General features: G+C 35.8%; 1 long non-coding RNA gene across 2 annotated transcripts in view; it reads left to right on the top strand.

The window, feature by feature from the left end:
* The first annotated feature begins 902 nt into the window (after nucleotides 1–902).
* Nucleotides 903–27,224, top strand: part of LOC132673514 (uncharacterized) — a 69,999-nt gene continuing 43,677 nt past the window's right edge. For both annotated transcript variants that reach the window (XR_009608087.1, XR_009608088.1), the window contains exons 1-3: nucleotides 903–984; nucleotides 6,481–6,543; nucleotides 14,243–14,304. This is a non-coding gene — a long non-coding RNA (uncharacterized LOC132673514). The remainder of the gene's footprint in view (nucleotides 985–6,480; nucleotides 6,544–14,242; nucleotides 14,305–27,224) is intronic.

The following is a 27,224-nucleotide window of genomic DNA, read 5'->3' as shown; positions in this document are numbered from 1 at the left end:
ACAGAGTCAGATGAGGCAGGGGCAAGGGGAAGCGAAGGGAAGGGAAGGGAAGGGAAGGGAAGGGAAGGGAAGGGAAGGAATCAGGTAAGGAGACTCCAGAAAACTATTTGAAAAACAACAAGCATTTGATTTTAAAAAATGAAAAATAGAACAAATATTTCCAAAGTATTAAGAAAATTTGTGGCTGATTGGTTATCATGGGCATAGAGCACAGTAGTCTATGATAAATCCCAGATATTATTTGTAGGTAAACAGGAGAACGTTGATGACAATGTTTGAAGTTAGTGGATATGGGTGGAGGAACAGATAAGAGAGAGTTTATTCTTATATTATTGGTTGTAGTGAACCAAAGGGCTGGTGAAATATTGAACTAGGAAGATTTAATTAAAAAATGGAAAAATAGAATCATTGGAGAGAATTGGGGTCAAAGATCAATATATGGTATTGATCAGGATATAGCAAAAAAAAAAAAAAAACAATGTGTGCAAAGGAGTGGATTAATACAAGAAAATGGGCAAGCACTGAAACCTGGGAATACCAACGTTTAAGGACAGAATTATAGGTGGCTCAAAAGAGAAAGAGGAACATCCAGAGATCAGGGAAGCCTTGGGGAAAAAAAAAGCCAAGATGGACAATTTTTAAATAAAAACCTTCTCTTCCACTTACTTACTAATTCACCATATATTAAATAAGTATTTACTATGTGCCAGTTCTCCTGGGAATAAAGTGGTACACAAAATAAGTGTGATCTCAATTACCATGAAAGTTTAAGTTCAACAGGAAGGAACAAAAGTTTTTTAGAAAGTTGTAAAAATAAACTACAAGTTGCATTGTGAGCTCATAGGATGAGTTTATGACCTACCTTGAGAAAGATCAGAAAGGTTTTCCAGAGGACATAACTTGTAAGTTGAAGCCTTAAAGAATCAACAATGACTAACTCAATAATAAGGAGAGTAAATTTACTCCAGGCAGATTGAGTCACAGGTATGGAACCTCAGAAGTGAGGGAGATCATGGTATGTTTAGGAAACTAAAAATTTGTATGAATGGAGAGTAGCAGGTGTGGTTAAAATGAGATTGAAGTTGTCACCTTACTTGACTTGTGAAGAATATCTGATGCTGGTGACTATTTTCTCCTTGAAACACCACCCCCCTTAGCTTCTCTAGTATCATACCATTCTCATTTTCCTTCTATCTCTCTGAACTCTTATTTTCAATTATTTTAATCATGGCTCCCTCCACTATACAGCCTTTAAATCAGTCTTGACTGTATACCACCTCTCTGCACAATCTCACCTACTCCCATCACTTTCCTTGGCATCTCCTTCACCATCATACAACTCTCCCATATATTTTACTCTACCCCAAGTTCTCTTCAGAGCTCTAGGCACAATTATCCAGCTGCCAACTTGGCATCTCCCTTCAGATATGCACCATCTCAATTTGAACATGTACAAAATGAAACTGATCTTTCGTGCCAAATCTGGTTCATAGCCACTTCTCCTCATCCTAGGAGAGGCCCAGCCATTCAATCAGACTTAAAACCCAGACAGGGTTGAGCCTTCTATTTTCCTTAACTTATACCCAAGACTAGTAGGGTCATTTATATGAAAAAGTAGTTTGAAATATTTGTTCCTCTATTTTCCTTTTCTGCCACTTTAAGCAAGATTCTTTAGTCCATCCCTAAGGAATGTTTGTTTCAGGACTAAAAGCACAATTGTATCTAAAATGATAGCTCTTTTTGTCTATGGTTAATGGCTTAATTGTGGTTTCATACTAAAAAGAAGAGAACACTATCAAGAGGGTAACCAATATGAGAGTAGATAGCCTTATGTTGGCCCTGAGGAGAAGAGCCAGGAAAGAGGTGGAATCCTATGTATGGTTAAAAAAAAAAAAAAAAAGCAAGAGGTGAAACTCTGTGTTTGTGCAAATAAGATTGGAAAATGGGCTTTGAGAATTGAGATCAGAGGTATTTCTAAACACGTGTTTTTTTGGTATAGTTCTTGGTATACAAATTTAAGCATGCAAGAAGTAGCCTCTCAATATTACCATTCCCTTCACAAGTATCTGCACAGCCACTCACTGACAGGTTACCTCAAAGTCCAAGAGACTATGTTGTAGCTCCCATAATGAGAAAAGAAGCTTTAATCTCCAGTCCTTTTCCATCAATTCTCACATCCTAATTGTACTCAACTTTCTCAACCAGTTTTCTTTAAGGTTTTGTAAAATAAGAATAGAGTACTAGGCACCTGTAATGTGCCAAGAAATGAGGGTCTTATTCTAGGAACACTCCTGAAAATATCATCAATTAAAGTGAGTTATTGTGGTTTTGTTTTCATTTTGTGAGACTCTGCATGATAAATAGTCCTAGATGTTCTATATGAACACATTTGTTTGTGGGTGTATAAGGGGAGTTTCTTAATGCAAGAAAAGCTAGGTTATAAAAATATTTTTATTTTCTCATTTGAAGATCCATATATAATCAGTCTTGAAATATTTATATCTCCCCAGTAACTGAGTGACCCAACCATCTGTCACTGAACACAGTCCTGCAATAATAATAGGCTAATGCTAATACAGGAGGACTTGTATGTTTAAAGGTCCTTTAACTGATGCTTTATTTATACTTGAGAGTTTTGGGAAACTGAAACTCTGATTACATGTTATGTATCTTTCCTCCTCTTCTTCTTTATTCTTTTACTCATATTTAAGTTTCAATAACTCAGACCTAGAATAAAGTGCAAATCTTGACCATTTCTGTCACTATCTATGTGACTTAGAATAAGTCACCTAATTATGTGAACTTTTTTTTTTCCTATTAAGTGGCAGACGATCTCAGGTACCTCCCTAAGTTTCACCATTTAATGATGCTATATATTTTTTCTTTAACTATTATATATATATATATATTTTTTTTTTCTCTCTAAAAGCATTATTTTGGTGTGGTGTGTATCAGAAGAGTAAGGTCTATTTAGAGGAAACTCAATCAAAGATGTTTGGTATAAGGATCATCTAAGTATTTACTAACGTTTCCCTCATCTCTGTAAGAATATGACTAAGCACAGCCTTGCTCTTCAACGTGTCATCATTATTCTAGTTATCTATTGCTGCATTATAAAATATCCCAACATTAGAGGCTTAGAACAACAATAATCAAGTTGGGCAGAGCTTATTTTTATTCTGTGTGGCAGCAGCTAGGACAACTTGAATGAGGCTGGATGATCCAACTTCAAGACTGGTCCTCATATGAGGACAAATTGGTGCTAGTTGTTGACTAGGAAATAAGTTCAGATTGTCATTTGGAGGCTTTGATTCTTCACCACGTGGGTCTCTCTGGAAGTTGCCTGAGATTCCTCACAATGTGGTAACAGAGTTCTAAGTATGAACATTCCAAGGAGAGTGTCTTGAGAAGCAAGTGTTTCAGGATAACCAGACAGAAACTCCAAGGCTTCTTGTGATCTTGCCTCAAAAGTCCCAGAAAGTAACATATGTTACATACATATATATATATGGCTGATTTGTAATCTAGTTACAAAATCAGCCACTTCAAGAGGGTGGGGGGGGGGTTGGGGAGTTAACTCCTCTCAATGGGCAAAGTAACAAAGAATTTGTACTCATTGTTAAAAATTTATTTATTTTTAAATTTAATTTACTGCAAACTGTCTCCCTCAAGATTCTTATTAAGAACTGTTAACTAAGGCTTTTATCTTCTACTGCAGTTATATTTTCTATCTAAGGTAGACTTGGTGATATGATTAGGATTATATTTTCTGTTTCTATCGCAAGGATATAGACACAAAAATTGTTATAATTTAAAGTGATAAATTTAAAATAGGATGAGATGTACATAAAAGGCTGCAGATATACAGGAAAGGCAATTACCAACCTTGAAGGTAGAGATGCCTTCATAGAAGAACAATGAACTAATTCTTTAAGTATGAATCAGAGTATGCTGACAGGGTCACTTTACACCCATACATAGGTATACCCTACGAAGCACATGTAACTTTACTGGAAGGTCCAGAATGATCAAGTAGGAAAGGGCAAAATTCATTCTAAGCAGTGAGGACAGCATTTTCAAAGGCATACAATCATGAAACAATTAGTTGAACTCAAAGAAATGTGAGAATTTTAATTTGGTTAGACAATATTGAAAAGATTAATTTAAGGTACAAGGTCTTGAGATACTGGCCAAAGTACTGGAGCAAAATATTTCTAATGTTAATTTGTAAAAGTATTTTTTTTTTTGCTTTTCTTTTTTAAAGTTTTTTTTTTTAACATTTATTTTTGAGAGGCAGAAACAGAGTGCGAGCGGGGGAGGGGCAGAGAGAGAGGGAGACACAGAATCTGAGGCAGGGTCCAGGTTCCATGCAGTCAGCACAGAGCCCGATGTGGGGCTCGAACTCAAACTCATGGGCCTTGAGATCATGACCTGAGCCGAAGTCAGATGCTCAACCAACTGAGTCACCCAGGTGCCCCATTGTCTCTTTGCTTTTCAGTCATTCAATCAGGTATTCAGCTTAGTGCTTTATTGCCTCCAAGAAGGTTTCTGGCAGAGTAGAAAGCAGAAGTTGCCAGGTTTGAGAAGAAAGAAGTTTCTTTTCTTTAGGAGTAGAACAGTATGTGCTAAAAAAGGTAACTCTAAAAGAAGGTTTAGAGAAAGAAGCTAATAACATAAGTACTTGTTTGTTACTCCTTTATAATAATTTTCAAATGTCACACTAGAACATCCCATGTATTTTCAACTATGTTATTCATTAGTCTTGTTTTTACACAGACTCCAGCCAAAAGAGAAAAAATTACACCCATTTTCTCCATTTCTACTCGGCTGATGGAAATGCAGCAGACTCCACTGTGCACTTTAACTAAAATAGTCCTGCTGAGAAAGGCACTTCCCAGACAGGGATTTCATCTTTCATGCAGACCCCAGACACACTGTATAAATAATGCATACATTACTCTTGCCTGGATAGGGTGATCTTTCCCTTCTACGGCAGCCTCTCCGGGAAGCCATTGTTGCTTCACTTGTAGTCATGCTCTTCTAATTTTTGAAAAGGTTAGCACAGTTTTATCTTTAATAGCCACTTGATCATTGCGGAGATGAACAAGTCATGTTGGAGACATTAGTCAAGGAAGCCGTGGATTACATCGCGAGGTCTTTACATCCCCCCAGACTGTGCAGCAGCACATTGATGGGTATTTTCATGCTGCTCTCTCTAAATTACATGCGGGAATTGAAAGGGTATGTTTATTAGATATGAGCCCATTGGTTTTTAATCAAATTGAGAGAGCTGCGAACAGAGCTATCCACCGATCTTGAACTTCGACTGCGAGTAATGAATTTATCATTCTTCCCATGACATTCTTCAAAGGGGAAGTCACACCACTTTCTATTAGATCCCCTTTAAAGGCTTTGTGATGATCTAGGGGAGCAGTGACTCACTGTGGCAAAGGCAGAGCTCCTAAATTAATGTCTGATTGTAATTTAAGCAACATCGACCTAGAATAAGGATTAGATACATAAGGGATACTTTAGAGATTCTTTCAGATTGCTGGTATTAATAAATAAAATTCAGTGCACTGAAATGTATACCACTCTTTCAAGATTCTCTCCTTAATGAAAATTTTCCAGACTCTTCTCACTGACATTGAACTTAAATATGTTTCAATCCCCAAGATATACCAAAGCTTTGGTAACTATGTTACAGAACAGGGTGGCAAACTGTAGCCTGTGGAACAAATCTGGTACTCCACTTGTTGTAAACAAAATTGGATTGGAACACAACCATACCCACTCCTTTATGTATTTTCCATGGCTGCTTTCATGCTAAAACAGCAAAGCTGAATAGTTGCAACAGAGACCGAATGGCCGGGAAATCCAAAAATATATTTTCTCTGGCCCTTTTTTCCGAAAATGTTTGCCAATTCTTGCAAAGGTGATAGTACTAAGAAAGTAGTTCTTTCTAGATAGGTGAATTTTGAAGAGAGTTTAACACTTTAAACAATTTGCTTAAATTTTTCTTTTAAAATATATATGTTTCTCTAACATCTTAAAACAGTTGCTATAGACCTTTTTGTAAATATACATTTTTCTGTCATATTTAACAAAGAACATGCAATATTACTTAAATTTTACTTGATGACTTAAATCTAACTTGATTTTTCACTGTTAAGTGCAATATTTATACTATGCTAGAGATATTAGTCAGGAAGCAGGAGTAAATGAGCACTTATCCTAGAAAGAGGCAGGCACTTGCTTTCCAAAAACAAAGAAATAAAATCCCCTGATGTTAGTTGGTTTCTGCTCACTTGATTCTTTACACTAAAGGTAAAGTGAAGGACAGAACCAGGTTTCACTCTAAGGCTGTATTTCTGCAAAAATGAATTTTATAATGAAAGATTGAAGTAGAGTTTTCCCAGGTGGTTTTCTTACCCTTCAGGAAATCATTATCATCATCGCTATTTCTATCCCTATCCTTAGATTTGTCATTGGCATCCAAAACATTGCCTGTGAGTTCTACATCATTGGAACAATGAAGATAAGGTACCTCCTTGTCAGCGTGTACCTGTTTGCCAATTTCATAAGGCGGGAGGCAGACGTGTCTGTTGCCATTAAAAAAAAAAAAAGCGATAAGATATTTTGCTAAGGACTAAATCTTAGAAATCCCTTGCAATGTGACAAAGTGAAGCTTTATTCATATGAAAAGAGTGACCTTTCTTCTTCTTAGAACGCTACAGCCACATACTTAGTAAAAATTATAATGATAAGACACAATGACTCTCTTATATGTTGTTACATATTTTTGAGCAACTCCCATTTGTAATAATATTTTATAGATTGAGTTATGCTCTGATTTATAGGCTAAACAAATACAGCAAAATTGGCAGGAAATAAAATGGTAAAATAAAAATCCTCTGTCATTAATCTTGCTTTTACAAAATGAGTTGTACAGTATTACAGCAATAGTGTTAGCTTTGCCAACTCATATGTCTATAAAATAATCTTTCACTGATAGAGATATGAGTCTGATAAAATTATTTTTTAATTAGAGTTTCTTAAATGTAAGGAGAAGATGATAATTATGCATACTTCATATGGTATCTGTGAGAAAAATACTTGTAAATCAAGTACTAGAATGATATCTGGTACATAAACAGACTCAGTTAAGAGTAAAGATTCTTATTTCTGTTGACAGTCTATCAGAGTGCTTTTTGGAAAGAATGGATAAACATAAAATATAACTGAACATTTTTGGGTAATTTTCAATTAAAATTAATTATAAATTTTATTTTGTGAGATTCTGAAGTAACAGAATATTGAAAAAAGTAGTATCTAAATATTTAAGCAACATGTTCATGATTCATTAGTATATGCAGACAGAAAAGTCACCATAATTAAATTTTACCAGTAATTTAAAACTGTTTAGGAGATTGATTATATAAACAAATATTCTTTTTTTTTAATTTTAATTTTAATTTTTTGAGAGAGAGAGAGAGAGAGAGAGTACACAGGGGCAGAAAGAGAGGGAAAGACAGAATCTTAAGTAGGCTGTATGCCGAGCCTGGAGTCTGACACGGGGTTCAAATTCCCAACTATGAGATTATGAACTGAGCTGAAATCAACAGCCAGATGCTGAACCTATTGAGCCACCCAGGCATCCCTCAAAGAAATATTCTCTTTTTTTTAATGTTCATTTTTGAGAGAGAGAGAGACAGACTGTGAGCAGGGGAAGGGGAGAAAGAGAGGGAGACACAGAATCTGAAGCAGGCCCCAGGCTCTGAGCTATCAGCAGAGAGACCGACATGGGGCTCAAACTAATGAACCACGAAATCATGACTTGAGTCTCAACTGACTGAGCTCAACCAACTGAGCCACCCAGGCACCCTAAGAAATATTCTTTATAGTACTGGTATGTACCAAATTGTATATATTTATAATGTTTAATCATATGTTGGTAGCCAAACATGTGACTAGCACTATTCTAAGGGCTTATATCTATTAACACATTTGAACCTCAAGTATCTGTTATTATCTTGATTTTTCAGATAAAGAAACTGAGACATGAAAAAGTCTAAAGAATTTCCCAAGACAAAGAGATAATGATTGGGGGGATCTGTAATATGAACCTAAGTTGCGTAGACCTAGATCTGTGTTCCCTATATCAGCTCCATCATAGGTATTAATTCTATACTTTAAATCCACGTTTATACTGTATACTTACACAGTGACCAAATCATGAAAGCCAATTTTGTTTCCAAACGAATTCTTATATTTTTATTTATTTATTTTGACAGAGAGAGAAAGAGAGAGAGAGAGAGAGAGAATAGGGGAGGGGCAGAGAAAAAGGGAGAGAGAATCCCAAGCAGGCTCTGCACCCACACAGGGGCTCAAACCCACAAACCGTAAGATCATGACCTGAACAGAAATCAAGATTCAGACGTTCAACAACTGAGCCACCCTGGTGTCCCCCAAATTCTTTATTTAAAAATAGTATCTTGGAGTGATGTAGCAAAATGGAAGTCGAGGAACCTCCAGGCCTTCATTCCACATGAAAATGTCAAAAACTACCAGAAATTTATTGAACTAACTTTATAGGACCATGAAAAAATAATCAGCCAAGGAAATACCCAATTAAAAAAAAAAGACATCTTCAATAGGTGGAGATGTCATGGCATTTTCACTTGCTTTTTTTCTGCCCCTTTCTTGGCACAGCACATTTTTTATCTGGAGTCATCAAGCCCATTGCAAATTTTCCTCTCAAAGCAAAGGTAGTGGAACCTACCCAATTTTATGGGATGCAGCAAAAGTAGGGCTGAGAAGGAAATTTATATCTGTAAACACTTAGATTTAAAAAAAAGGAGAAAGGCCTCAAATCAACAACCTAATACTTTAAGAAACTAGAAAGAGAAGCGCAAACTAAACACAAAACTAGCAGAAGAAAGGAAACAGAGGTTAGCAGGTAGATAGTGAATATAAAAACAATAGGGAAATCAATAAAATTAAAAGTGGATTCTTCAAAAATATCAAAAAAATTAACAGGATTCCTTAGACGACTAAGAAAAAAATGAGAGAATTCTCAAACAACTAAAACCAGAAATGAAAGTGAGGAGATGATTATTATTTAACAAAAATAAAATGGATTGTAAAAGAGTACTATGAACAACTGTAGGCCAATGAAGACTTAGACCTCGATGATATACCCAGATTTCTAGAAACACAAAACCTATTAAGACTAAATCATAAAGAAATAGGTAATCAGAATAAATTATAACTAGTAAGGAAGTTGGATCAGTAATCAAAAACTTTCCGACAAAAAACCCTGGACCAGATGGCTTCAGTGGTAAATTATACCAAGTGTTTAAAGAATTAGCACCAATCCTCTTTAAACCTTCCAAATAATTGAAGAGAAAGAAAAACTTTCTAACTTGTTCTATGAGGTCAGCATTACCCTGATATCAAAGTCAGACAAGACAATCTGTGTTTATGGATTGCATGACAATATTAAGATGACAATACTACCCAAAAGCAACCTACAGATTGAATACAATCCTTATCAAAATTCCCATGTCAATGTTCACAGAGATATAAAAATCCAAACTAAAATTCACATGGAATTTCAAGAGAATGTGAATAGACCAAATAATCTTGGAAAATAACAAATTGTAAGGACTCACACTTCCTTTTCAAAACTTAGTATTAATGCTACAGTAATCAGAATAATACGGCATCGACATAAAGACAGATGCACAGACCAACAGAATAGAATAGAGAGTCCAGAAATAAATCCTTGCATATACGGTCAAGTGACTTTTGGTAAGGGTGCAAGATTATTTGCTGCAAAAAGGACATTTTTTTCAACAAGTGGTGTTGAGAAATATGGATATCCTCATGCAAAAGATTTAAATTGGAACCATTACCTTACACTATATACCAAAATTAATTCAAAACAGATCAAAGGCATCAAAATCAGAGCTAAAATGCTTAGTAGAAAACATAGGAGACACATTTCATGACATTGGATTTGGCAATGATTTCTTGAATATGATACAAAAAGTACAGACAACAACAAAATAAGAAAAATTAGACTTCATCAAAATTGAAAAATAAAACTTTTGTGTATAAGCAACATTTTCAAGAGAGTAAAAAGGAAATCCACAGAATGGGGGGAACATATTGGCAAAATATCTGTCTGATAAGAAATTAATATCTAAAATTATAAAGTACTCCTACATATCATCAACAACAAGAAAAAAACAACTCAGTTGAAAAAAAAAATTGCAAAGGAAATGAATAGACATTTCTCCAAAGAAAATACACAAAGTGTTAATAAGCACATGAAAATTCAATATTACTAATTACTAATCACTAGGAATGTTCAAATAAAAATCGCAGTGAGACTAGGGATAAATCTAACCAAAGATGTAAAAGATCTGTATGCTGAAAACTACAGAAAGCTTATGAAGGAAATTGAAGAAGATATAAAGAAATGGAAAAGACATTCCATGCTCATGGATTGGAAGAATAAATATTGTCAAAATGTCAATACTACCCAAAGCTATCTATACATTCAATGCAATCCCAATCAAAATTGCACCAGCATTCTTCTCGAAGCTAAAACAAGCAATCCTAAAATTCATATGGAACCACAAAAGGCCCCAAATAGCCAAAGTAATTTTGAAGAAGAAGACCAAAGCAGGAGGCATCACAATCCCAGACTTTAGCCTCTACTACAAAGCTGTAATCATCAAGACAGCATGGTATTGGCACAAAAACAGACACATAGACCAATGGAATAGAATAGAAACTCCAGAACTAGACCCACAAACATATGGCCAACTAATCTTTGACAAAGCAGGAAAGAACATCCAGTGGAAAAAAGACAGTCTCTTTAACAAATGGTGCTGGGAGAACTGGACAGCAACATGCAGAAGGTTGAAACTAGACCACTTTCTCACACCATTCACAAAAATAAACTCAAAATGGATAAAGGACCTGAATGTGAGACAGGAAACCATCAAAACCCTAGAGGAGAAAGCAGGCAAAGACCTCTCTGACCTCACCCATAGCAATTTCTTACTTGACACATCCCCAAAGGCAAGGGAATTAAAAGCAAAAATGAACTACTGGGACCTCATGAAGATAAAAAGCTTCTGCACAGCAGAGGAAATAACCAACAAAACTAAAAGGCAACCAACGGAATGGGAAAAGATATTTGCAAATGACATATCGGACAAAGGGCTAGTATCCAAAATCTATAAAGAGCTCACCAAACTCCACACCCGAAAAACAAATAATCCAGTGAAGAAATGGGCAGAAAACATGAATATATACTTCTCTAAAGAAGACATCCGGATGGCCAACAGGCACATGAAAAGATGCTCAACGTCGCTCCTCATCAGGGAAATCCAAATCAAAACCACACTCAGATATCACCTCACGCCAGTCAGAGTGGCCAAAATAAACAAATCAGGAGACTATAGATGCTGGAGAAGATGTGGAGAAACGGGAACCCTCTTGCACTGTTGGTGGGAATGCAAACTGGTGCAGCCACTCTGGAAAACAGTGTGGAGGTTCCTCAAAAAATTAAAAATAGACCTACCCTATGACCCAGCAGTAGCACTGCTAGGAATTTACCCAAGGGATACAGGAGTACTGATGCATAGGGGCACTTGTACCCCAATGTTTATAGCAGCACTCTCAACAATAGCCAAATTAGGGAAAGAGCCTAAATGTCCATCAACTGATGAATGGATAAAGAAATTGTGGTTTATATACACAATGGAGTACTATGTGGCAATGAGAAAGAATGAAATATGGCCCTTTGTAGCAACATGGATGGAACTGGAGAGTGTTATGCTAAGTGAAATAAGCCATACAGAGAAAGACAGATACCACTCTTATGTGGATCCTGAGAAACTTAACAGAAACCCACGGGGGAGAGGAAGAAAAAAAAAAAAAGAGGTTAGAGTGGGAGAGAGCCAAAGCATAAGAGACTCTTAAAAACTGAGAACAAACTGAGGGTTGATAGAGGGTGGAGGGAGGGGAAGGTGGGTGATGGGTATTGAGGAGGGCACCTTTTGGAATGAGCACTGGGTGTTGTATGGAAACCAATTTGACAATAAATTTCATATATTGAAAAAAAATCGCAGTGAGATATTTGTTCATACCCATTACAATGGCATGAAAGAAAAAGCAAGAAAGAAAGGAAGGAGGAAAGAAAGAATGAAAGAAGGAAAGAAAATCCCAAGTGTTCATGAGGATGTGTAGAAATTTCACCCATATGGATTGCTAGTGGAAACATAAAATGGTATAGCTGCTGTGGAAAACATTACAACAGTTCCTCAAAAAATCAAACTTGTAATTACCTTATGACCTAGCATTTCTACTTCTGGGTATATACAAAACAGAATTGAAAGCAAGGACTTGAATAGATATTTGCATAGCAATTTTCATAGGAGCATTGTCCATAATAGCCAAAAAGTAGAAACAATCCAAATATCTATCAACAGATTAATGGGTAAATAAAATGTACAATTCCATATGATGGAGTATACAGCCATATAAAGGAATAAAATACCGATACATGCTACAACATGGATGAACTTTGAAAACATTATCCTAAGTGAAATGTACCTGACACAAAATGATAAATGTTATATGATTCCACTTACATGAGGTATCTAGAGTAGACAATTCACAGAGATAGAAAGTCAAATGGTGGTTACCAAGGGACTGATAGGAGGGAGAAGTGAGGAGTTGCAGTTTATGGATACAGAGTCTCAGTTTGTGATGATCAGTTTTTCTGGAAATAAAGGGTGGTGATGATTGCCCAGCAATGTGAATGTGAATGTGAATCCCCAGTACCTGATAGGTCCCCATCTGTTCATTTAGATTTAAAGAATACGATGCAGGAAATAATATTCAGACAAACAACAGCTGAAAGAGACATCTCAAATCTTAATGTATCTTCCATACAGAGGACACATTCCACTGCAGAGGACACAATTAGATATAAAACATGAGTTTGGGAAAGGTAAGGACCACTTTAATGCTGAGGACACATCCACATGAGAAGTTACATCAAGTCACATGTCCCCAGTGTAACTCATCAATCAGGGGTTTCACTAAAAAAATGCTGCAATAATCAGGATAGCATGGAGCTGACATTCCACATTATCCCAGCCTACCAGTCTGGGGAGCAGTATTAGAAGATAAATAAGGGAGTGACTGGGTGGCTCAGTTGTTTAAGTGTCTGACTTCAGCTCAGGTCATGATCTCACAGTTCATGGGATGGAGCCCCGCATCGGGCTCTGTGCTGACAGCTCAGAGCCTGGCGCCTGCTTTGGATTCTTTGTTTCCCTCTCCTTCTGTCCCTCCCCTCTTCTCTCCCCTTCCCTCTCTCTCTCTCTCAAATAAACATTAAAAGAAGATACATAAGGTTCATATTTTTCAAGGTCTCTGAGTTTAGGGTACAATTTTATACCAGCTGTTTACTCTTTACCTGCAGATGCTATTCCAGATGTTTGACTCTGCCATAGGATGGATCCTCCAATTACAGCACTAAACTTAAAGCCCATAGAATACAATTCAGCACTTTATTTTGTAACGACATTTTAAGTAGTTTTTGCCTGTCAGTAACAGTGAGTCAAATCAGCCATAGCGAGGCACCAAATAGAGAAAATCCACACAAGGTGGGCAGGTGTTCTGCCCAGGTACTGGGGATTCACATTCACATTCACATTGCTGGGAAATCATTACCATCCCTATTTCCAGACCAGCTGCGCACCATTGATGGGTTACAGACAGATAGGCAGACAAGCTGTAAGACAGGCAGAAAGGAAGACATCATAACAGACAACATACAACTGTACATGCAGATAGAACTTCTCAGTCAGGGGTTCAAGTAGATGGCTGGCAGGATGATAAGATATGACAATGAGAGATTGGCAGCAGGCAGTTAATTAAGCTTGGATGCTAGTCAGCAGGTAGGAGTTAGTAGGACTCATTTCTTGGATGTGGGTTTCTGAAGAGGGTCTGGGAAGGTCAACATGTCCAAGGTATGGTCCTGAACTCAGAGGGACAGGTTACTAATACTAGGATTCTTAGAGTATCTTCAGGGAAGAAGACAAATTAGGACACCAGCTCCTGGAACTGAGGTGCAAATCAAGATGAAGAACATCAGTAAGACATTTAATGCTTAATAAATAAGTGACTAACTTGTATTCTAAATTCTCTTCAACAGGATAATTTGTCCTTGTGCTAAGAAGGAGCCCTAAAAAACCGGAGTTATACATTTCAACTGTGGTAACTATCTAGACCTTCTATTTGTGTAGAGCAGCCTCCAACATTGTTATTATTGTTATCACGTTGTTATATTTACAGTCTTTAACTTCTCCTCTATGTTCATGGTCTTTCACAGAGCTTACTGCCTATTCAGAAGGACCTAGCTAATACTTGCCAAATTTTTAGTAAACTCAAAGAGAAAGAATGCACATTATGGCAAGAGTGGGGAAATGTACACTTTTATATGCTTCTCATGTAATTAAATCTGACAGTTTTCAAAGGGCTTTCAGCAGTATCTATCAGTGTTACGATTCCTATCTATTTGATCCAGAAATTCCACACCTAAGAATCTTTCCTGAAGACTATATAAAGATACAAGTCTAAAGGCACCACTTGAAAGCTTGTTGTTGCCAAAAATTAGAGACCCTAGATCATACAATTTTGATGATGACCAAATATATTAATATTTATAAAGTGCTTAGAATAAAGTCAGGCATATAGTACATGCTTGTTGAATAAAATCTATATGCATCTAAAAGGCAGGGTGGGGGGCGCCTGGGTGGCTCAGTCGGTTGAGCGACCAACTTCGGCTCAGGTCATGATCTCATGGTTTGTGAGTTTGAGCCCCGTGTTGGGCTCTGTGCTGACAGCTCAGAGCCTGGGGCCTACTTCAGATTCTGTGTCTCCCTCTCTCTCTGTCCCTCCCCTGCTCATGTTCTGTCTCTGTCTCAAAAATAAATAAATATTTTTTTAAAAATAAATAAATAAATAAATAAATGGCAGGGTGGATAGTAAATACTGCCTTATTTAAACAATAGAATGTATGATGCTCTTAAAAATAATGAAGTAGAGATTCATAAAAATATATTATTGAGTGGAAAAGTAGTTTACAAACCCATGTATGGTGTGATTCCACTTTTATACATACATATGTATGAACTATGTAATATAATACAAATAGACATACACATGTCTAAGCTTTCCCTAATTTTTGTAATCAAGTGTCACACATTTGGGTATTGTGCTTGGAAAATTATTAACCATTCTTGAATAAGAAGAAAGAATAAAATTCCTAGCATTGCTTTAATTTCTCTGAAGGGCTAAGTGGAAAAGACTCCACATGCTTTACATACAATAAACACATAGGTACAGTGGTACCAGCTAATTCTCACTGAGCCTCAGGAAAGCCAGAAACTTTGGAGTTCTAAAGAGTGGTACTGTAACTAAAGAGAGAGTGTCTGAGGTTGTTGGGGACAACTATTAAAGTCTAAGCACTTACCACCATCTTTGAAAGAAGCTAAGGATAAAAAGGGCTAAGGTTTCTGAAGACATTCCTACCATCTGAGCAAGAGAAAAGCAAACAACAGTCATAGAATTCCCCAGATAAAAAAGACTGGATGCTGGGCTGACCCTGAGAAGGTGTGTGGGTACTTGAGATTGAGGGGTGCTGAAATATCCTTACTAATTTCCTTTTGTATTAAAGTTTTTATTGTTGTTGTTGAAGCCTTGATTCTATGAGGGAAGTTTCCTTTACATAAACTCCAGGGTAAAAGGCAATTTTTCAATTTTAGAAGTTTTCCCTGCAATTTAGTAATTCTGACTATTCTTTTTCATCTTACACCTACTTCTCACTTTTGTGTTATTTCCTAATTGTCTATGTAAAACTTAAATTGATTGCTTCATATTTTCAAACAAATGGAAAACTTTGTGGCCTATAACTGTACCTAATAGTTCACATCTTCATCATAGTTTCTAAGGACAAAATTTTGCATATTACTGGTTTTCTGTAAATCCTAATGAAACAGGTAAACAAATCTCAGCTTTAATATGATTAAACAAAAGGGATAGAGGCCCAATCCTAGTGATGGATGGCATGATAATTATGGGTTTTTTCACCATAATAATCACTAGAATTTTAATGCAATTAGAAATCTAATTATTCATAATTGAAATGCCTGCTGTCCATTAACATACTCATCTGAATATATTTAGATTTCTCCAATGTGTTATTTTTACTCTCACATTTTAGGCATAGGAAAAAAGTATAGAGGGTACAATGAATTTTTCCCTGTAGGGTGCCAATGTTTCTATTGTACATGAAATTTTTATGTCTAGAAACTTTTTTTAATATTTATTTATTTATTTGGAGAGAGAGAGAGAGCATGAGCAGGGGAGGGGCATAGAGAGAGGGAGAGAGTGAACAAGCAGTCTGTACATAGCATGGAGCCCAACACAAGGCTAGATCTCACAATTTTGACATGGTAATGCTGAGATCATGACCTGAGCCAATATTAAGAGTTGGATGCTTAACCAACTGAGCTACCCAGGTGTCCCCACATCTAGAAACTTTAAAGTTTTGCCAACACATTCTGAGATTTAGGAAAAGCAGTGCATGTGGTTTCAAACTTTCTTCTGTTTGTATCTACTAGAAACCTATTACAACCCCTTAGAAATGGCAGAAAACTATTACCACCACTAAATATTCAGAAAAAGCTGTACTACAATCAAGTAAAATTAAAAGTACATTTTTTAAGGCTCAAATGTTAAGACAGTTTTAAAATTCAGCTCAAGTAATAGAGTAAAAGTAATGCTAGTGTTAAGAACCTTATCTATCTATCAGTCCTTTAGAAATGAATGAAAACCATAAATGAGGAATAAGTAGTTTTAACTGTACTCACTCTTATTCACTTTTAATAACGTACAATTTGCATTATTGTCTTAGAATTCAGTTAATCGTAGATAGTTAGAAGCTCATACTTTCATTTCCTATTACATGTTTTTACCCACTCCAGTTACTTCCAGATTCAGTACCTTCCTCAAAATTAACTCCTCAGAAGAGTCACAGTGAGTCTCCGGTAATTGTTTCTAATGGTTTTGCAATGATCTGAATTATATCTCTGAGGCAATTTTGCTCTTTGATGCCAGCTTTCAATAACATTTCCTTGTCTTTCAACTTACTTGTTTTTAAAAACTCACATTATTCCCACAAGATCTAATGACTTCTAAGCCCACTTGTGAAAAAAATAGAATATTTCTCAGTTTTGTTTAACCACTTAGAACAATGGGAAAGATACTTAAAAAGAAATCAATGGAAAATAAATAAACAAACAACCACACACACAAAAACAAATAAAACTTGGTGAGGTTTATTCTGAAAATCCTGGTTTTCATGTAGATATAACTGTAGTAATGTATGGAAATGTTAAAATGGGAGATAAGAATTGTTGTCAACCTTCCAGGTCCCCCTGTTATTTTAGTCATACCCCCTCCCAGTATTATGTTTTATCGTCTGCATCCACTTGTGTGTGTGAATCACTGACCTGTAACTAGTAAATCTGAAGTGAATTATTATTGTGTCATCTTTGCTATGACCCTGTAGTTATAACATCAAAGACAGGTTAAGTGTCACCCAATTCTATCTTAAAATCATCACTCTCTATTAATTTTCTGGCTGAAATAAAACAAGAGATGTCTTGATTCTCATCATGTATTTGGATAGCTTAGCTTAGCTAGATGTTCATAATGGATGATATAAATCATTATTCTGAATTGGTTCTTAAAGTTTGTGTATGATGTCTATTAACAACAAATATAGTCTCCATCACTATGTGCATTGGATACTTAGAGAAATAGGTCCATATTTCTGGGATGTGAAGCTTAAATAAGTATAGGGCCCATTTAAAATAAAAAAAAAGAGAAATTATAAATAAAAATTAAATGTAAGCATGAGTGTTATTTAGAGCAAAAGAGTAAATATAATAAAAAACAAATTTAAAAAGAATTGTGATTTACTGGATGTATCATAAAATATAGAAAATAATAATTTTTATTGTGTCTAATGTACTTCTAAAATTCATTTTTTTCAGCATTTTTTACTATAAATCCTTAGTTGCCTTTTGATAGGACAATTATCTTACAATGCCTTTTTTCTAAAGAGAATATAAATATAGTTAAGTCTTTCTCTAGAGTGCTTGATTGAGTTTTATTATTAATATCATTATTATTATTGATAGTTGGGATGCATCAACTATAATTTGTGATTATAGTACTACTATAGATTCTGGCTCACAAACTCATGAATTGTGATAAGTTTTACTGTGTGTGATTTCCTACCAAAAATAAAAATGCATTGTGCATTTAAAATGACATGTGTCTATATTCCTGACAGAACTTATGCTTTTAGTTGACATCTTTAAGAACCATATCCTTTGCTTACAATTTTATGCATTTGATGATAAGAAAAATTGTCCGCATAGTATGGTTCCATACATTTTATCTTATTTCATTTCCACTGCTCACCTATTCCCAGTGATGTCTACTATTGTTAAACATAGTCTCACTGCAAAATGACTTACCAGCCCTGCACTTTTGGATGTTGATGCTGGGTGGGGTAGAGGTCTTCCAGGCATATTCCTGGAAGCCAAATCTACTTTTGGATAGCTGCAAACTACATAAATATATTTCACTCAACCCAACTAAAAGTATTCTCAATTCAACATCCCTTAGTTGAGTCTTAAAAATGCCTACAGCCAAATCACACCAATACATACAAGGGGGAGAGCAGCACTGTTGAAGTTACAGCTGAAGGAGCAGTGGACCTAACTGATTGCAACGGAAGTATCTCAATATTGCAAAGTTTGCCATCACATTGACTGTGTGAGGATAGTTCTAGGGCCCATTCCAGAATCCTGAAAGGGGTATATACAAGTGCATTTTATTTTGAGTCTGCCTCTGAGTTTACACAATATTTTACGCACATAGTTGGCCATTTTACATATGTCTCATTTTATTCTTTCAATCAGTCTTGAAATTTTGGAAGTATTCTTATGTTACAAATAACAAATCACAAGAGTCAGTTAAGTTACCTGATTTCCAAGATTCTACAAGTAGTAAATGACAAAACCAGGATTTAACTGAGGTCTATATTTTCCTAAAGCCCATAATAGGCTCTTTGTACAGGCTGGTCATAGAGATTAGTGGGCAAAGCAGTTGATGCTTTATAAAAAGCATATTTCTGAGCCTCATCTCAAGGATCTCAGATTATTCTGGTATAGATGGAATGAGGACAACCCACTGATAAACACTGTTTCACATCACCCTGTTTTAATATATTCTAATTCCTTAATGTTTACCAAAATTATGAGCCAAGCATTCACCTACCTGGTTAGAAACTTGCCCTGGTAAACTTGACCTGAGGTAAAAATTCTTGATGAGAATATGGTTCAACCATGGAGAAAAATGTCATGTCAAAGACAGCCAAAGAAAATCTTGATTCAGGCATTATTCATATATAACACTTTGTTCCATAAACAATTTTAGTGCCAATAGCAGATATACATATATACATACATATATATAGAATATCTTTATCTACTGGCCCTTTTAGCCCTTATCTATGTAAAGTCTCCATCTTGACCATGAGGCAAATCTTCAGTTCTTTCTAAGTCTTATGGCTGACCTGGGGGGGAGAAGCTAACTTCACTTCAGTTAGGCAGGTGATTCTGGAAGACAGCAGCAGAAAGACAACTAACTGCAGGGGCGCCTGGGTGGCTTAGTCAGTTAAGCATCCAACTTGGGCTCAGGTCATGATCTTGCAGTTCGTGGGTTTCAACAGAGCATTGGGCTCTGTGCTGACAGCTCAGAGGCTAGAGCCTGCTTCAGATTCTGTGTCTCCCTCTCTCTAGGGCCCTCCCCTTCTTGTGCTCTGTCTCTCTTTCTCTCTGTTTCTGTCTCTGTCTCCCTCTCAAACAAACAAAAAACAAAACAACAACAGCAAAATTAATGAAGAATTAAAAAGAAAAAAGACCAGTGAGTGCAAGAAGACAAGCAAGCCAAAAGTGCTTGGGGGAGCCCATGGATAATAAAACTTGGAAAACTAACCCAGGTGAAATTTATGCTAGAGGAAACTGTACTTAGCATAAATATTTCCTTTTTTTACATGGTATTTACAGAATCAGTCACAGAAGTAAAAACCTCTTGGATCACTCTTTCCTTTTATTTTTAATTGGGTGTGAGGCAATAGTAATGGCTACAGGCATATTTTCTTGAGAATAGAAAGTTATAGAAACATTTCTGCCCCACCTGGTCATGGTGTTTTCTGACATAGATGAAAGCAGTCCATGTGATCTGTTGACCAAGCAGATTTTTCACACATAATGTTTTCTTGAAATGTTCCTTACTCCCTCCCTTCCTTCTTCCCTCTCCTTCCTTCCTTCCTTCCTTCCTTCCTTCCTTCCTTCCTTCCTTCCTTCCTTCCTTTCTAGTAGGCTCTACACCCCATGTGGAGCTTGAATTCATGACCCTGAGATCAAGAGCATGCTCTACCAACTGAGCCAGCCAGGAGCCCTTGAAATGTGTTTTCATTGTATTTTAATTCGTATCATCATTATTAAAAATATTTTAAAGTATTTTTTCTATTCAAAGTAATATATTGCCAGATGTAGCCCTTGTTCTCTAGGCAGATTTAGCAGCTGATTAAAACTACATGACCTTGTTGAACAGAACAGACTGTCCCTTTTCTTCATTTATACTATACATTTATACTTCATTTATGTTGCATCTGGACAAATATAAACTCCAACAAACTAGATCAGAGGTCCTGCATATGATCTTCTATACCTAGGCCATCCTTGCCCATTGTACATAATAACTTAGGAAATAATAATTCCTTCTCTACTGTGGTATACTATAATTCTGCCCGGCTCCCACTGAGGTTTACATGCCTAGTTAATTCACAAAGATGACCCTAGTGAAGAATATTTTTAAAAAATTCACAGAAAATTTATGGGACCATTTGGTGTCCTCTAGGTTTTTACAAAATCAGGTATTTGACAAAATATGATACTAGATCTGCAGACTCAAAGTAGTTACAAACAAAGCCCCCTTGCAAACATATTCTGTAGTTTAATATACTCTACTGATGGCCACACGGGGTTTGATTTTCTATACCATGTTGCCAGATAAAAAAGGTTTTGAAAACTCATACAGTTCGTTTTCAAACAACCCCTACTTTGTCAAGTGTAATTTACAGGAGTAAACTCAAAGCATGGACTAAAATTGAACAACATTCTTTTGGTACCAAATTCAGCAATAAATGTAAAGGTAAACAGCATGCATATACACATCTACAAAGGCCAGGAGCACCTGCTCTCCACCTGCAAAACAGACTACTTGAAACCCAGGTCAAGGATATGAATGTGATGTACAGCTGACTACATCAATTTAATGCATTCTTTTTCCTCAAGAGAGGAAAGTGTGATGCAGTTAAAGTAACAGTTCTTTAGTGTTCCTAGGACTAAAGCCTTGAAGGTCTCCTTAGCAATGTCTATCAGACTATTCCAAAATGAATTGTCATCGACAAATATTTATTAACATTAATTAATTTGTTACTAATATTATATCAATTTATTATTGTATTGAGGTCTAAGTGACATATAATGTTATGTTAGTTTCAAGTGTACAACGTAATGATCTGATATTTGTGTAGATTGCAAAATGGAAAAATGGTCATTACAATAAGTCCAGTTAACATGTTACCATACAGAGTTGCAAATTTTTTTTCTTGTGATGAGGACTTTTAAGATTTACTCTCTCAGCAATGTTCAAATCTGCAATATGCTTTTATTAATTATGGTCACAATGATGTACATTCTATAGTGTGTTTATTTACTTAGTTTATGAGTGGAAGTTTGTGTCTTTTGACCCCTTCCTTTCATTTTGCCCACCTTCCTGACTCTGACAACCACCAATTTATTCTCTGTATCTATGAGGGTTTTTTGTCTGTCTGTTTGTTTGTTTGTTTGAAGGTTTATTCATTTCTCAGAGACAAAGAGACAGAGCATGAGCAGGGGAGGGGCAGAGAGAGAGACAGAGAGGGAGACACAGAATCCGAAACAGGCTCCAGGCTGTGAGCTGTCAGTACAGAGCCTGACGCGGGGCTTGAACTCATGGACCATGAGATCATGACCTGAGTTGAAGTCAGACTTCAGACTGACTGAAGTCAGTCAGGCTTAACCGACTGAGCCACCCAGGTGCCTCGGTTTTGTTTGTTTTTTAGGATTTCACATAAAAGTGAGATCATAGAGTATTTGTTTTTCCCAAATTTATTTCACTTAGCATGATGCCCTCAAGGTCCATCCATGTTGTCACAAATATGTCAATTCATTATTAATCTACTATGAAATCTGAAGGGGTCTAGGGATATGACATCCCAAAATATGCCACTTTGGCATAAGAATTATTTTGAGCCAATGACATCTGAATTCCTGAAATCCTTTATTGGCCTACAAGCAAAATTTCTCCAAAGAGCACAATTGTCATAATCCCATCCCCAAGAATTATCTTCTTGGAGACAAGATGCCAGCCTTCTACCCAAACAGACATTGTCACAAAACTATCATAGATCCCATCTATTTCCCCAAGGGCCCATTTAAATCTCAAAAAAGTCATTTATGTTTCCATAAATGGCCTTCCTCCACCCTTTTAAGAACTCCTGTATTCTCACAGAATTGTCCCCTTCCCCTCCCCTTCCTCTGGTAAAATGGTACATAAGCTCTCAAATCTCACCACTTATTTGGTTATTTACCTCTTTCTAGGATGACCCATGAACACAAAATTAAAACACACACACACACACACACACACACACACACACACACAATAAATTTGTATGCCTTTTTTCCTGTTAATCTGTCTGCTTTAAATTTAATCCATACTGCCCCCTCCAGCTCCCTTAGCCACTGAAACTAAAAGGATAATGGAAAAGTTTTTCTTCCCCTACAGGTTGTAATTATGCTCATTACAACTTGTTACTATAGCTTGTGAGTGGATTGTGTTCAAATAAGAAACTTCCAGGAAAAAAAAAATAATAAATTGCTGATCTTTGTATGACTCACATTTTCAGAGCTTTGGGTGAATAAGAAATAGAAGAACCTACCATGTAATTATTTTAAAAATAACACTCCCCCCCAACATACACAAACATACACACTCTCAGATTCATTGACTACTTGGCCCTTGTGTAATTTTCTTAATGTTCTCAGTTTCTTTTCTATAAAGGACATTGTTACCCAAGACTAATCTGTTCTTTAAGAGGTTATTACGTATTTTTAAAAAAATAAAAAAAATGAAAAACATAAGTTAATAAAAGGAGATGTATGGAGTTGTATAGTTAAACGTGGAAAATATTGGGCAAGTAAAGTTGAAGACAATTCATTACAATAAGATATTACCATCTTAAATTTGCTAATATGTGTTGTTTTGATTATCTTAGAAATGTTATTTTCCCAAATTTGACCAAGGAATGATCATATTAATGGATTTCTAAGAGTCCCTTTTGGCTATTCAAAGGCACAATTTTACAAAACATTAGGCCAATTACTTACTTTCATGAGAATCTGCTTGACTTGCTTTCTGCAAGTATTTAACTATGCTCCATATCAAGGGGATTCCAAAGAAAATGGAATGACAAATTGATGAACTAGAAATATTAACACACTCTGAGAAAATGCTCCATAATTCTAATATCATTTCTTGCTTTTTTTTTTCTTTTTAAGATTTTATTTTTAAGTAATCTCTATATCCAACTTGGTACTCAAACCTACAACTTGGAAGATCAAAAGTCACATGCTTCACTGACTGAGCCAGCCAAGTGTCTCTCTTGTTTCTTTTAATTAAAATATAAATAAGATAAACTTTTAAATTAACATTCTACCTATGATAAGTATGTTTTAGCTTAACAAATTCTAATGTATAAGGAAAATATAAAGTCCAATGTCTTTTTAACACTTGGTGTTGTAATTCTTTAGACAGCTAAAATAGTTAAAACTAATGAATGAACCAATCTGATTTTGGGGATAAGCAGAGAGCAAACTATTCCCACTACAGTAGTATGATGATGATGATGATGATGATGATAGATACTTCATATTGAGTTCTGATTTATTATATATTATGTTAAATGTTCTATACGCATTACAATTTTAATTTTTACACATGCCCTATGAAGTAGATAAAAATCATATTCTAACAAAAAAGTTAAGTTTTAGAAATGTTAAGATACTGTCAGGGAGAAAAAATAAGTAAACTACCTTCCTTGGTTCAATGGTGAGGGCCTGCCTGAACTGAAAAACTGAAAACAAGATTACATAACAAGAGGAAAAGCAACAACAAACAAACAAAGAAATAAAAAATAGGTTTAAGCACATGCATACGTATGGGAATTCACAAAGAAAAATGACTCAGGAAAATAGAATTTACGGGATATATATACCATCTTAGGCTAAACAAAGGAAAAAAAAAAGATTTGGGACTTCTGGGAAAGGAGGAGGTAAATTATGGGAAGGAGACTAGAAAATGTGTGGTGAATGAGGATTGTTTAGTAAGGTTTCTTAAGGAGATTTAAATGGGCAGCTCCTCCACTGATGAGTTAAGAGACCTCCTCCTACCTGGTCTGAGAGAAGAAGACATTTTTTTTTTGCAAGTGGAAATTTCCTTTATAAATGTTCATTTCTTTTACAAAAGGGACACTTATGCTCTCTTAGATATTTCCTTTATCTGCTGCTCCTCAATTGCCTTCAGCTGAAAACAGTCCTTATGCCAAAGAAGCATATATTGGTCCCCTTCAATACTTTATTAAAGTCATATAACTAATAAGTTGTGGCACAGGGATTTCATATCTGATGAGCTGTTTCTGAATTTTAAAGACACTGCACTGCAAACACAGAGTAATCTGACACATTTAACTATGTGTTAGTCAAACACACTCTATGCTGTTTCATGGCTTTGAGGCATTAATGGTAAAATACATTCTCCAAATAGCTATAAATTGTATGAAGTCAAATCTCATTTATTTGTTAAGTTTCCTGAAAGCAATGCTCTTGTCTGGCTTATTCACAAATCCACCAGTACTAACATAGATGAGTCAATTAAAAACCTAGATAGAACTTCTCAACAACTTTCCCTCTATGTCCTCATGGGCTCTAGACATTTAGGACTGGGTTGTGCCGTTCTGGGTTTCAGAAGTTTAAAGGCAACCAGACTGACTGTGGAGGAGAATGAGAGGTTTTTTTCTTTTGGTAGACCTCGACTACAACGAGACAGCTTCCAGGAATGAAGTAGTGACAGTAAAGATTAACTGATCTGTCTCCCTCAGTTCCCAGCCCCAGCCAAGCCAACCAGAGCCCACTGACTTCCAGAAAGAATAGAATGAGAAAAAAAAAAATTAAGAAAAAAAAAGAAAGATTCTAAAAATGATATTCTGATGACTCATTCCTACACAGCTTGTGTACCAGAATACTATTTTATGGATTTAATTTTGCAGAGGGTAAGAATTTTTGTTCTGCCCTATTCTGCTACTTAAATTTATTTTAATAGAAAACACAAAATTCTTGTATTTCCCAATTAATGATAAAGTACAGAAAGCAAAATAAATATCTAGATGTAAAGAAAACACATTGACTTAATTTTTAACCTGGAAATTAACACATCAGTAATTTAAAAGTATAAGTAATACAACAGGTCTCTTGAATACTAGGACATTGTGAACCTGAAGATATAATCATAAACTTAAGCACCTTCGCATTTATTACAGACACTTTTTTACTCGAACACAAACTCGCAGAATTTGTATAGTATTGTCATTCTTCAGGGGGTAGAGCATTATTCAAACTTTTCAGTAATGTTGATATCATCAATTCCTCATTACTCCCACAAAAACACAAAATTAAAGAGTCTTGACATATCCGAGTATTTATTATCTCTGATGCCTCTGGATCTCATCCTGACTCAAAGCTTTAACATTTGCTGAAAGGATTTCAGCTATCAGAGAAGTTTGTCTGAAGTGCTTCTAAAATCTGGTGTGTCTAAGAACCTAAGAACTTATTAAAATCCAAGTTCCCAGATCTGTTCTTGGACATGGATGAGTGATTGATTAGGTCTTGAGGGATATCTGGGAACCAGCATTTTAAACAAGCACTGCTGTCTAATACAGGTGAGCCCAGACCACAAGATGAGAAGATGCCAGGAATACAGGAAGGGCATACAGAGGACTGATCTGGCTTTTGTACTATTATGTGGAAACTACTGTCAATCTCAAATTGAGACTTGATTAAGAAAAGGTGAAAAAAAAAAGTATAACACTAATGGTTTTATTTTATTTACTTTTTAAAAGAAAGGTTTTATTTTTTAATGTTTTATTTATCTATTTTCAGACAGGGACAGAGAGTGTAAATGGAGGAGGGACAGAGAGAGAGACACAGAATCTAAAGCAGGCTCCTGACTCTGAGCTGTCAACATAGAGACTGACACGGGGCTTAAACTCACGAACCGCAAGATCATGACCTGAGCCGAAGTTGGATGTTCAACTGACTAAGCCACCCAGGCGGCTCATTTTAAAACTGTTAACGGGATCTCCTGGATAACTGCTTGCCCCCCCCCCAGCCTTTTTTTTAAACCTTCTGTAATTCACTTATTGTTTCAGAGTGCTCTGAAGTTAAAATTTAGCTTGGATTAAATTAACACAACTTTCTCTTCTCCCTCCAAGCATGTTGCCAAATTCAGCATGTTTCATGTAACTGAAATAACAAAACCTGTAGAATAAAGGCCAACACTATTTCGGTGAGAAGAAAACTATTAGGCTTTTTAGCAGATACAATATATTTATAGCATTGTATGGAACTCTAATAACATACAGAACACTGGATTAAGGAGAGAAAAAGAAGCATAGTGATGGGTGAGAAGTATAAAAAAAAAGAAAACACATGTGGATTTTACTGATCTTTCTTTATTTAACAACAACAACAAAAAAAACACACTGTTACTGTTTTATATTTTATCAAATGATTTCTCCAAGGTAATAGCATAGGTAATATAGATTATCCAGCACTTTCAAATAATTTTTTCTAGAAAAAATATTGCCTACAAAATACATAAAGTTTAAATGG

This window comes from Panthera onca, chromosome C1 (genome assembly GCF_046562875.1).
Source record: "Panthera onca isolate mPanOnc1 chromosome C1, mPanOnc1 haplotype 2, whole genome shotgun sequence".
In the NCBI taxonomy this organism is placed as follows: domain Eukaryota; kingdom Metazoa; phylum Chordata; class Mammalia; order Carnivora; family Felidae; genus Panthera; species Panthera onca.
Note: the sequence above shows the minus strand (reverse complement) of the source record. Positions and strands in the feature narration are given on the sequence as shown.